At 33.3% G+C, this 13,559-nt stretch overlaps 1 pseudogene; it reads right to left on the bottom strand.

The window, feature by feature from the left end:
* Positions 1-3,246: 3,246 nt before the first annotated feature.
* Positions 3,247-13,559, bottom strand: part of LOC137763531 (hepatitis A virus cellular receptor 1 homolog) — a 36,073-nt pseudogene continuing 25,760 nt past the window's right edge.

The raw sequence follows: 13,559 nt of genomic DNA, 5'->3' as shown, positions 1-13,559 counted from the left end.
AAACCACTTTCAATTTGAAGAGTCAACCCTCCTAGACACTTACATCATATTCCACATTCCATTTCATTTTAAAACTTAAAATCTATAAATTTAACAGTTAATTTTAAACAAGTTTTAAAGATAATTGAAGCATGTATATTACTTATTATTAGATAAGATGGTCTTAGTATTGTGAAGTTACCTAATTTATATCACAGTGCCATTAGAAGTTACTTGTATGTATCTTCATATATAGGGATAATGATACCATATGGCACACATATGACGAGATAAGTTTGTTACTATGAATATATATAAAAAAAGAAAAATCTGTTACATTCTTAATACTATGACTTTTTATATTTTGGAGATCCTGCACTATATTTTAGGAATATAAAAGAATAGAAAGGTAAAGAGATTGTACTCAGTAGCATTGCTGCACCAATCAAAATAATAACTATAACACTAAAAGTGTCTTTTCAACCATGTCAGATAATTCAAGGTTTTCTATATAATCTTTAGGAAGGCAAAACACTGAAAGTTCAGTGTGTTTTATATCTCGTCACTACATATTGGTGAACTGACCACATCTCTGACAGGCAGTGCACTAAGCAGGGACACAGATTATCTGCTATAGTCAGGGCTGGGTATTTTTCAATTTTCTCATCTTTGAAAAAAGAGCAACATATCCAGGTTCAGGTTTTTCGATATGACACATGCAGTGACATCATATCATCCTGTGGGTATGGTTATTCATTGACATTTCTTAAAGATACCAAGATCTGTATCTGTGCCTAAGATCCCTCCCAGGATGGGCAAAATCAACTCTATCTATCTATCTTTTTTTTTTTTTTTTAAAGAATTCCTTTATTTTTATTTATTTATTTATTTATTTATTTATTTATTTATGTATTTATTTATTTATTTATTTATTTATTTATTTATTTTTGGCTGTGTTGGGTCTTCGTTTCTGTGCAAGGGCTTTCTCTAGTTGTGGCAAGCAGGGACCACTCTTCATCGCGGTGCGCGGGCCTCTCACTATCGCGGCCTCTCTTGTTGTGGAGCACAGGCTCCAGAAGCGCAGGCTCAGTAATTGTGGCTCATGGGCCTAGTTGCTCCGCGGCATGTGGGATCTTCCCAGACCAGGGCTCGAACCCATGTCCCCTGCATTGGCAGGCAGATTCTCAACCACTGCGCCACCAGGGAAGCCCTATCTTTTTAAAATTTAATTAACTGTAAATTTCGTTTTACTTGACATAGTAGGACAATAATACGTGTACTTATGAAAAATTTTGAAAGGACTTGAGATGGCATTTTAAAAATATTCTCAAAAATATATGCATAATTGACTAGGTGAGCATTATTATGTTGTTAGTACTTTATAACTGAAACACCAAAGTAAGTTTCATAGGGACAATAGGACAATTTTCAAATTCTCCCTTAATTTATTTTAAATATATTTTATTGTAGAAGGCTTGCTTTTGGAAATGTCAGCAGAAATGTAAAAAGGCTAGAGGTCAGCTACAAACTAGAGGTCTTTATTTGGTGTTATTAGCATATTTAAACTAAATTGAAACTCTTGCGTGATTTCTGAGGATTTTCATGTTTTTCGGAAGAACACTATAATATTTTAGAGGGAGAATCTTCCTCAAGCATCCGTGTATTCTAAGTAAGGGAATAATTCAAAAGCAGGGTTTAGTCTACCGTGATGAATGAAAACACACGATATGTGCATTAGCTTTAGTAACATGTAAATCATCAAGGATGCTTTTAGGAGCCATTTCTACAGAACAGATCTCAGACTTTAGCTTACGCTCTATTTCCCATGCTGTCATCAGCTTTTGTCTTCTGGGCATTTGAAACTTTAATGCCGAAGTTTAAAAGCACTCCTTAGATACCAGTTAGGGTGAACTGTGAATGTTCATTTTTTTAAAGTAAAGCAAATGCATTTTTTGGATTACAAACATTATCTACTTTTAGGAAAAGTGTTAATAAAATAATCCTTTTTACTATAGATTTGATAATTTAGCTCTCAGGTTGGGCGTGTGTGCATCACAGGCTCGTGTGTGCATAAAAATCAATCAATATAAAACAATCAAGTAGAATCAGAGATTTGAAGTAATTAATATTGTCACCTGATCAAAACAGTTATTCAAAATTTGGTCAGACATAAGTCAGTCAAGCTTTTGTTGTGAATAATTTAGAGTCAAATAAAATATTTTCAAAATATTTTTACTACGCATTTCAATGTTATGTTGCTCAGAGAGGAAAGGATTTCTATCGTCCTCGGTGATGGCCAGACTGCAATCCATCCATTTCACTGAATAAACATAATTTTTCACAGTGCTTAACATCTGGTGTTTTCTGTTTGTTTTTTTAATGCCAGTTATTTCCCATATATAATTCAGGCAAAAGACTTCTTTGATGGGTTAGAAACACTGAAGGAAACAGACTAAAGATAAATATTTATAACTGTGGGTATGAAAAATATAACAAGTAAAAAACATCAATTAAAATTTTTTAGAAGCATTAATTATGAGTCTACATATAAATGAAACTAGACAGTTACTAAAAGTCCTTCACATTTTCATTTACTCAGAAAATTAGTCCAATCATCTTTACAGCCATCAGTGAAAGACTGTTTCTGATACTTCTCCAAGATGTGCAAGGTTTTTTTGTTTAAATATACAGTCTGAATTTCATCACTGTCCTAATGTCTCAAGACAGACTGTAGTAGATAATGGAATCTCAATTGTGTCTTGAAAGATCAAAAACAAAACAAAATTCAGTCTATCCTATAAGAATGGTATATTTACAGAAGAGTTTTATTAACTACATACTTCCCTCTTATCCATTCTACCTCTCAGCTATTTATAAGTTTTATCTACAGTGTAAGATGATAGCCAAATTATCCAACATCAAATCTTTTTTCAAAAAAGAAATGTTATCTAAAGAAAAAAATGAGAGGTACCATATAGCAAGAGACTTACAAATGCAAAATCATTGAAATTTCCTGAACACTGGTACTAGATATTACTGAAAACTAAAATTTAAAAGACCCTTGGATTTCTGTAGTGATTTTTACTTTTCAAAGACTTCTCACCAGTACCATCTCATTGCAATTACCACTATACACCAAGGTAGGTATGGAAATGATTATCTCTAATAGATGAAAACCAAGAAATATAACATTTGCAGTTACAATAGAAAAATAAAAACAAGTAAAGAAATAATCATGAAATAATTCCAAGAGAAGCCTTTTAGGTCTTAAATCAGATTTGTTGATTTTACTATTTCTCGCTTCTTGACAGCTTTGGTGACCAGGATAGAAAGTTCATTTCCTGTTTCCCCACTGAGTATTCTCTAGAAGGATATAAGAGTCATGGGGTCTAAAGACAATATACACTTCTAAATCGTTCATGTTTGGTAGAGAGCTCTGCAACAACCAGAAATAGTCAGTTTTAGGATAAAAAATAGGACTATATTACGAACATCATTAACACCAGACAGATTTTAACTAGAGGGTCACTCTAACCAATGTCACTGACATGTCGGAATGTTGGGTGAAACTGACACACGAAAATAATCCCGAAGCTTAAAAGGAGTCTCACACAGTGATATCTGATTACTGTCTTTCACAGTCATGGGAACAAAGTCCTAGAGAGCCACTGGGTCTTAATCCATGACATAAAAATCATCCTAAATAATGTGATATCATCAAGTACTTGGACACACATATCTAGTTGCTGCAGTTTGTTTCTTATGTATAAATACATAAGAACCAAAAATGTTAGCAGCACCACAGCAGAAATACTGATTCCAACACAGAGTCCCTTCGTGGAGCTCATGCCTGGATTTTGTGCCAGAGACGCTTGAGTTTGTTAGGCTTAAGGCCATTTGAAGACTGTCACCCTGCCATTCCCATCTGTTGCACAAGGGTGCAATGGTGCTGGTAGGTTAGGTCCTTGATTCCTGCAGTGTTTTAGCCTGGGTTTCTGTTGGCTGTGTTGGAGAATGTGATGTAGTTACTGGTTCGTGGTTTTGTGTGGGTGTTGGCATTGGAGGAGCAGAGACTAGATGACATTTGGAACAATGGTGTTTCCAGCTGGTTTAATCTCCAGTGATATGGTGTGTTATCATAAACTATCCCTTGTGCTTAATATGGCAAAAATACAGGCCACTGTTGGCCTCGACTGCATACTCTGTGGCCAAAGACATTCCCTTTTAGGGCTTCCCTGGTGGCGCAGTGATTAAGAATCTGCCTGCCAATGCAAGGGATGCGGGTTCGAGCCTGATACAGGAAGATCCCACATGCCGCGGAGCAACTAAGCCCATGCACCACAACTACTGAGCCTGTGCTCTAGAGCCTGCAAGCTGCAACTACTGAGCCCACGCACCTAGAGCCCATGCTCCGCAACAAGAGAAGCCACTGCAATGAGAAGCCCACACACTGCAATGAAGAGTAGCCCCTGCTCGCCACAACTAGAGAAAGCCAGTATGCAGCAATGAAGACCCAACACAGCCAAAAAATAAATAAATAAACAAATAAATAAATTTATATATTAAAAAAAAACACATTCCCTTTTAAAAGGTAGTCCTTTGCCTTATAATGCCTATGCTTCTGAAAAGTCACATGAGATCCATCAGTCCAAAATAACTGTATCTGAGCATCAAGACATAGGACATGTCCCTCAGCTCCAGTGCACGGATATGACCACTGCACTAACCACTGAGTAGGCACAGGGTAGCACAACAGGCTGATCCACCACCCCTCTCCCTTGTGAATAAGAAACCAGAACATCTGTCAGGAGGAGTATGAGGCTTGAGATAACTACCTGAGTCACCGTATCCCTGTGTTAGGAGGGAGTGTCTCAGCTTCTTGTTTATAGCCTTTCCTTCCTTCTCATGGACTGTTTGTAAAAGAATCAATTTTTTGGGCTTCCCTGGTGGCGCAGTGGTTGAGAATCTGCCTGCCAATGCAGGGGACACGGGTACGAGCCCTGGTCTGGGAAAATCCCACATGCCGTGGAACAACTAGGCCCATGAGCCACAACTACTGAGCCTGCACGTCTGGAGCCTGTGCTCTGCAACAAGAGAGGCTGCGATAGGGAGAGGCCCGCGCACCGCGATGAAGAGTGGCCCCCGCTCGCCGCAACTAGAGAAAGCCCTTGCACAGAAACGAAGACCCAACACAGCCAAAAATAAATAAATAAATAAATAATAAAAATAAAGGAATTCCTTTAAAAAATAAATCAATTTTTAAAAATTTATTATACATGATTCTTTATATTTCACAATTAAAATGTTAGTCTCTGGTCTGCTGACTGTCAAGTTGTGTTCAAGTCCTGGCCTCATTCTATATCAGTTATGTGGTTTTGTTTTTCCTTCTCTTTGGAGTGGATAATGCATTTTTCTTGACAGGGATGTGAGAACATGTTATATACAGTATACAGAAGTACAAAATGTTTGGAGCACATAATATCAGTGTAAATTATAATATAACATTGACAACAAAAGCAACAACAATATTATCATTGTTAGTAATTGTATCATTGTCTGCTTGACTTGCAAGTTTATCCTATATCTTCTGTTATGTAACATGCCATGCTGTTTCTTACATAACAAAATGTGTCGTTACTTTATTATCGTTATACATTCTTGCAATGCTGTTAGTTCGAGTTCTATTTAATTTTCATGAAACTTCTGCTGTTTATACCTAGGAGCATTTTGAAAAGTAATAAACTCCTTTATACATATGCTTAAATGACTCATTAAATAATGTTGCTGTTGTTACAATTTCATAGGCAAAATAGTGATTTTTTTTCTACAAAACTTTACCAAAATTCAATATAGAATTCTTTAGGTAAACACTAATATTTGACCGGGAAGTCATGAGTTATATATTTAGGATTAAAGTTATTTTATATCATATTTTCTGATTCAAGAATAAATAAAAATATATACATACATGTTAAATTGCCATCATTACACTTGAAAATGATAGATGAAATAACCTATTTGAAGAAGTTAAATTTGCACGTATGGTAACATAATAATTTTCCAGCATTTATATTCTGTTCTATATAGGATATTGTCATTTTCATATGTCTTTTATTTATAGGTAATTTATTTTGATACATTTGAATCATAAAAATATTTTAATTAAGATTTCCATTTTCTTATGTAAAAATTATTTCAGCTACTGAAAATATGGGAGAATAAATGACATAGTTCCAGAGCTCTAAGAGAGAACATTTAAAATTTTTCAGTGTCATATATTTGGAAATCATATTAAATTCTTATATAAAATCAAGCTTCCTATGTGTTATTGAAAATTGATATTATGTTAAAATTAATTTAAAAACAGCAAGAAAAGATTGAAACAAAACCGATGGAGGAGTTGTTTACCTATCAGCAGAACATTAGCAATTTCCTCTTACGTTTTAAAATAAAATTTGCTGTATAGAAGTGATTGCATTTGAAATTACTGGTATATTTGAATGCAACTACCAAACCATGAAAAATGAGGCTTCCATTTGCTGGAAAAATAAATTAGGAGGCAATGCTTTGCTAGCAAAGTCATTTAAGCACCTCAGTTCATGTCTCTTCATGGTACCATTAACAGATGTCTTTGTTAACACTGTGAGCTGCCTTATGATGTTGTTGTATTCAGCATTACTTTACAGCTAAAGTGAATGTAGGCAACTTGTTCCAGGATATAATTAAATGAACCCTGATATAGAAATCCTGTGGGAAATTATCCAATAGTTTTACCAACATAACTAATCTTCTTATGAAATCATAATTCCCACTACACTTTTAGAGCTATTGAAAGTATTAACATCATCATTTCTCTGTTCCTATCTCAGAAAATCACAAAAAATATAAAACAGTATAGCAAGTGAGACATTCTGTTGGAAAACTGTTTTTACTTCTAAAATGAAAGTAATATAAAGTGAATATGAACCAGGTTGTAGGTTGCTTGTTGACACTAAAAATACCTTTCTTAAAAAAAATAAATTTCTCTAAGTTAATGACATGATGCTAGTGACCAGAACACTATAAGAAAGGCAAATTATTCAAGGAAAAAAAATCAAAAGTGACGTGGCCTTTACTAATCATCTCTTGGTATCAAATTCCTAAGAAATATTTAAGAACTCATATGTAGTACATATTCAGTGAAGCAGTCCTGTATATGAGTACCTGCCCACACTGGTGTACCATGCCTGTCGGAAACAGTGTATATAGTAGAAAAAATTCAACAACTGTTAGAGTTTACTCAATTCATTTAATTTCAAAACACTGAGTCTTCACTGTGAAATGAGAATAATAATAGCTACCTTGCACTGTAGTGAGGATTTAACTAGATAAGAACTAAAACATGTCTAGTTTTAGTATTTCTAACGTAGCATTTCTAAAAGTTGGTGAGTATATTCTATTCATTGTTTTGACATTGGTCTTCAGAGGGGGGAGAAAAAGGCCTATAAATCAGTAATACTAGGAACATCTAAAAATATATGGGCTTGTGAAAATGAAAACTAAAAATGATCAATTAAATATCCCTTCATGTACTTGACTCAATATTACATTAAAAGCAATAGTTGATAATTATTTATTACTGAGAGTTCCTAGGCCATGTTATTCACAGAGAGATTACAAGGAAACAAACAAAACTCCAAAAGATTAGGTAAACTTTAGGCATAGGGAATACAGTTCTTGCCTCTTGCCTATTTTTTTTGCCCAAGATATGAATTTTCTTTGTGTAAATTCAGACCACGTTTACTCTACACTATCAGTAGTCTGTCATTATTTACTAAACACAACTGGAATCTTTCTCTCGTAAATATGCCACATAATTCTATTCTTCAACTTGGAATTTGACATTCCTAGGTGTATACTAATAAAGTTTTAAGAAGTGCATTCATGTATATTCAGTCTCCATGCATACACTGAGTCCCTTCTTATGTGCTTATACAGAAGTATCACAACTGGTCCATGTTGTTAAGGACAGATAAAAATATAGTATACCATGAGACAGAATCTACTACCTGTAGGAGACAGGTCCTGAATACTGAAGTATTAATGAGTCACAAAGCTACATGAATAAAATATAAAATAATTTCAAAGAAGATGAGGGGAAATATAACGTTAGGCAAAATAATGTCCCAAAGTACTTCTAAAATTAAATAAAGCTGAACCTAAAATTTTGCTATCATTAAAGTTAAGATGCTTTTCTCTTTTTAACATAGCATCCCTTGGTATAAAAAATGTGATTAAATAATTTATAGAAAAGAAGTTTCTGAATTTTTGTCAACAAGTCTGTAGTGATTTTAATAATAGAGTTTGTCTTTTTTCTCAGTACATTGACTATTATATCTAAAAGGTTAAGCAGAAACATATGGAAAACTTGTATGTCCAATTATATTTATTTTTGTATCATATATAAAGCTTGCAACTTTAGAATCATCTCAAAATTACTTATAATTAATTTTTGAGAAGGTAATTGATTCTCAGAGCGGGAAAGAAACTTACATGGTATGTAATTCAAGTCTCAAATTATACAGTTGAGAAAACTCAAGTGGAGAAAGCAAATATTTACCCTGTTCTTTCTGATGTAGTTAGTGGTGGAATTGGACTTAAAACCCCCACTGTCTAGCTGGAAGTCTAGAATATTTACACTCTAATCTTCAATCAAGAAAGACTTTAATTTTTAATAATAAAATCTTATAATGCACTGATGATAAAATTGGGATATAATTAAATGTAGTTTCTTGCACTGTATTAAATGTCTAAGACACTAGTATAACTCACTTTACTTGATTTTAAAATATTAACACACTTCTTAATGTTTCTTAATGATATATTGATTTTATCAAATACCAAAAAATTCTGACTGTGAGTTGAAGAATAGTGTGGAATCTGGGACATCAATTAAAAAACTATTGCAGAAAATCCATACAGCTTAGACTAAGATATTACAGTTAAGGTGACTTAATTGTGAACCACGAAAGCAATTCAGATATATGTGTTGGGAGAGAGGTGTCCAGAATGATTCTAAACTTTACACTGAGCAATTGGAAGGGTGAAGTTATTGCTAGTTATGAAGAGGAGAACTACAGATGGGAGTGAGTTTGAAGTCAGAATGGTATAAGAAATGCATCTTTAGACATGTTAATTTTGAGATTAATTGTACCTCCAAGTTCCTATGCTGAGAATGTTTTGTGACATAAAACTTCAAAAGTTGGCAGATCAGCTAGGGCTTGGAGATATAAGTTTGGGGAAATCAGCACATAAATGATATTTAAATCCAAGAGATAGGATGAAATCCCCAAGGGAGAGGATAAAGCAAAAGATGAAGGAATAAGGAGGGAAACCTGGAATTTTCTAATCATAACAGGTTGGAGTAAAACAAAAGGTGAGACAGAACAGTGTGGTGTGCTGGAGGTAAAGTGTATAAAAAATGTGCAGTTATTCCTGTGACCTATAGTAGTCTTCGATGAGCTTGATGGAAACAGTTTTGGTGAAACCATGTGGATAAAGCTGAATCAAACAAAGGGTTAAGAGAGGATGGAAAAAGAAGCATTGAAGACATCAATTCTTTCAAGGACTTTTTGCTCCAAGGAGAGGGGAGCAGAGAAAAGAGGGGTGGTATCTAGAAGAAGAAATATTATTAAAATAGTAGAGCCAACAGGTATTTATATATGCTTGGAAATTATTTAGTAAAGAAATAAATAAATGATGTAGATAAGTAACAGGAGAATTGTGAGACTGATGACTTTAAGTAAAATAAAAAGAATGGACCTCAGTATATATTTCAAAGGACCTGAGACAGGAGCAACAACAGTTAACCTATTGCAACCGTTAAGGAAGCAGAAAATAAAGGTATGGATACTACTAGGTGAGTCACTGAATACTGAGAATATGTGGAGCTCCTTCTAATTGCTAAATTTTTTTCAGTTAAACATGGAACAAGGTTATAAATTAAGAAGATGTACAGAGAAAGCGTGGAAATTTCAGGAAATAAGTGTGAAATAGTTGTCAAGGAGAAGGTGAGAGTAAAAATCAAAAGAACCAGTTAAATTGCTCAATAGCAGTATGAAGTTAATAGTAACAAATTCAAAGAATAACTTATATGCCTGATTATCTTTCTTTGGGGTTGTTCCCTCAAAAGTGTTCATCAACTCAACATTTGACGATTACCAAACTAAATTATCTAGCATTTATTTTCTCTTATGTTAAGCGCCTATCAGCATTTTAGTTGATTTTCAACATACAGTAAAGATCTTCATTCCTTTAGAGGAAAACCTGAATCTAAACTAATGATTTTCTGTCAATGAAATTTAAGACACAATTATAGGATAACAGAAATCTTGCCTAAGTGCTACATCTTAACTGATTGACACATTTTAATCAGTACCTACAGGCATTAATTTTATATTTTGTAAAAATAAAATGATTTTTAGATTTGAAAAGATTAAAAATACCTCAGTCAAATCATTTTAGAGGTAACTATTGTATTTTCCATATACAATTTTGAAATAGCTTAAATTTATGTTGGTGCTTAGCTTAAAATAATAACAACAACAACAGAAGTTAATTATTCTTGGGTAAAGTCCCATCATCCAAGCTATCAAAAGTATTTATTAGGATTGTTCCTGCCATGATCTTGTCCTTCCTCCATGTAGCCCCACCTCAACCTACACATACATATTTTCTTTGCTAGTTAAATACCATCAAGTTCATCATAGAAAAATATTTCTTATCATTTAAGTACAAAAATTCCAATTTTGAGATCTTGCTAGTGCTAACAAAAGCTCTATTTGAAGAATATTGTCATTTACTCTTTTTACCAAGTGATATATTTGACAATCTTTGTTTTAGTCACTATAGTAATTAAAGAAAAAGAGGCTATCCGATTACTGACTTTTAGAACCAAGAGTTTTCTATGTTATCATTTGAAAAATTGAATAATGATGTGATATCAATTACCACTGGGCAAAAAAATTCCAGTGCCTTTCTAATAACATGGGTTTTAGTCGATAAAATAAAATATTTACCCTATAAGATACTTTTCCTTATAAAGTGAATTTAATAATAAGATACCAAAAGTTGCTAAGTACTTAATAATAGCATTAATTTCTGAACTATATTTTAAAATATTATTTGAACATATTTAACATATTAAACAGGAAAATACTAAATGTAATACAAGTTATTTTTCTTTCATGCTATGGCTGTTAATGGCATATTATGGATATTATGCTCTTTTAAAATTTAAACAGAACATATGAACTCTACAGCATATACACACACACACACACACACACACACACACACACACATACATATATATACACATACAACTAAGAGAATTAAGTATCTGGTCATGTAATAAAATCTGAATTACTAATACAGTACCAAGGAAATTGAGGTTCTTATTCCTACCAAATTAAGTCAACTTTCAATTTGCTCTGAAATATCCATTTATAAGTATCTAATTTTTCTTGTAGATAGTCTAAGAAAATATTCTTAATATTTACAGCTTAAATAAATTTAGCAAGTTTTAAGTTTTCTGGAGAAAGAAATGACACCACCTAAATTACATTTTGTATTGTCTTTAAGTTCAATTTTGCAGTTATTAACTCCTTTAAAAATCATATTAGTTTAACATACTTTCATGATAAAAACACTCAACAAACCAGGAACAGAAGGAATACCACAATATACTTGAGGCCACCATAGAATAAAAACCCACTGCTAAAATCATACTCAATGGTAAAAGACTGAATGCTTTTCCTCTAAGATCAGGAACAAGATAAGTATGCCCAGTTTTACCACTTCTTTTCAAGATAATTTTGGAAGTTATGGCCAGAGCAATTAAGGAAGAAAAAGAAATAAAAGTCCCCCAAATAGGAAAGGAAAAAATAAATTTACCTCTGTTCACAGATGACATGATCTTATTTGTATAAAATCTTGAGTCTACCAAAAAAAATAACCAAATGGTTGGAACAAATAAATGAATTCAGCAAAGTTGAAAGATACAAAACATACAAAAATTCAATTTCTATACACTAACAGTGAACAATCCAAAAAGGAAACTAAGAAAACAATTCCATTTACGGTAACATCAAAAAGAATAAAATCCTTAGGAATAAACTTAACCAAGGAGTTGAAAGACTTGTGCACTGAAAACTTCATAATATTGCTGAAAGAAATTAAAGATGGCACAAATATATGGAAAGACGTCTCGTTTCCATGGATTAGAAGACTTAGTGTTATTAAGATGTCAACACTGTGTAAAGCAATCTGCAGATTCAATGCAATCCCTATCAAAATTCTGTTGAGAATTTAGCTAAACTACTCCATAATATTGCTGCCTCAGCATCTATTTTGCCCTTAAACTGACACCAGCCCCTCCTGTGAGAGCACGCCCTGGGCAACAGTCTGCAAAGTCACAAGAAAGTGTAAATTCCTGACAGGACTCCCCCAAAGCCCCTGGTGAATAGTGTCTCTTCTGCCTCCCAGTTCCTTCCCCTTGTGTACCCTTTAGATAACCCCACTGCTGAGCTGACTGAAACCTCACCACCACCATGTTCTCAGTATCTATGACTCTGTTTCTATTTTCTTATATTTGTTCATTTATTTTGATTTTTAGATTCCACATATAAGTGAAATCATACAGTACTTGTCTTTTCTCTGTCTGACTTATTTCATTAAGTATTATACCCTCTAGGTCCATCCATGTTGTCACAAATGGCAAGATTTCATTCCTTTTTATGGCTGAGTAATATTCTATTGTGTGTATATGTGTGTGTGTGTGCCACGTCTTCTTTTTTAAATTTTTTTGAAGTATAGCTTATTTATAATAATTCATTAGCTTTAGGTATACAGCATATGATTCAGATATTTTTTCAAATTATACTTCATTCTCAGTTATTATATTTAATATAATTCCCTGTATTATACAGTAAATCCTTTTTGCTTATCTATTTTATGTATAGTTGTTTGTATCTGTTAATCTTATAATGGTAATTTGTCTCTGCTTCCCCACTTCTGCCCTTGGGTAACTATAAATTTGTTTTCTATGTCTGTGAGGCTATTTCTGTATTGTATCTAGATTCACTTGTATTATTTTTTAGATTCCATATATAAGTGGTATCCTATAGTATTTGTCTTCGTCTGACTTATTCTCCTAAGCATAATATTCTCTAGGTCCATCCATGTTGCTGTAAATGGCAAAGTCATTCTTTTTTATGGCTGAGTAATATTCCATTGTGTGTGTGTGTGTGTGTGTGTGTGTTTGTGTATATATATATATATATATATATATATATATATATATATATATATACCACATCTTCTTAAGCCAGTCATCTGTTGATGGACACTTGAATTGTTTCCAAGTCTTGGATATTATAGCTAATGCTGCTATGAACACTGGGCTGCATGTATCTTTTCTATAGAGTTTCTGTCTTTTCCAGATATGTGCCCAGGAGTGGGATTGCTGGATCATATGGTAGCTCTTCTTTTAGTTTTTTAAGGAACCTCCATACTCTTTTCCATAGTGGCTGCACCAATTT

The sequence above is a fragment of the Eschrichtius robustus genome, chromosome 4 (genome assembly GCF_028021215.1).
Source record: "Eschrichtius robustus isolate mEscRob2 chromosome 4, mEscRob2.pri, whole genome shotgun sequence".
Lineage (NCBI taxonomy): Eukaryota > Metazoa > Chordata > Mammalia > Artiodactyla > Eschrichtiidae > Eschrichtius > Eschrichtius robustus.
This window is presented reverse-complemented; position numbering and strand designations above follow the sequence as displayed.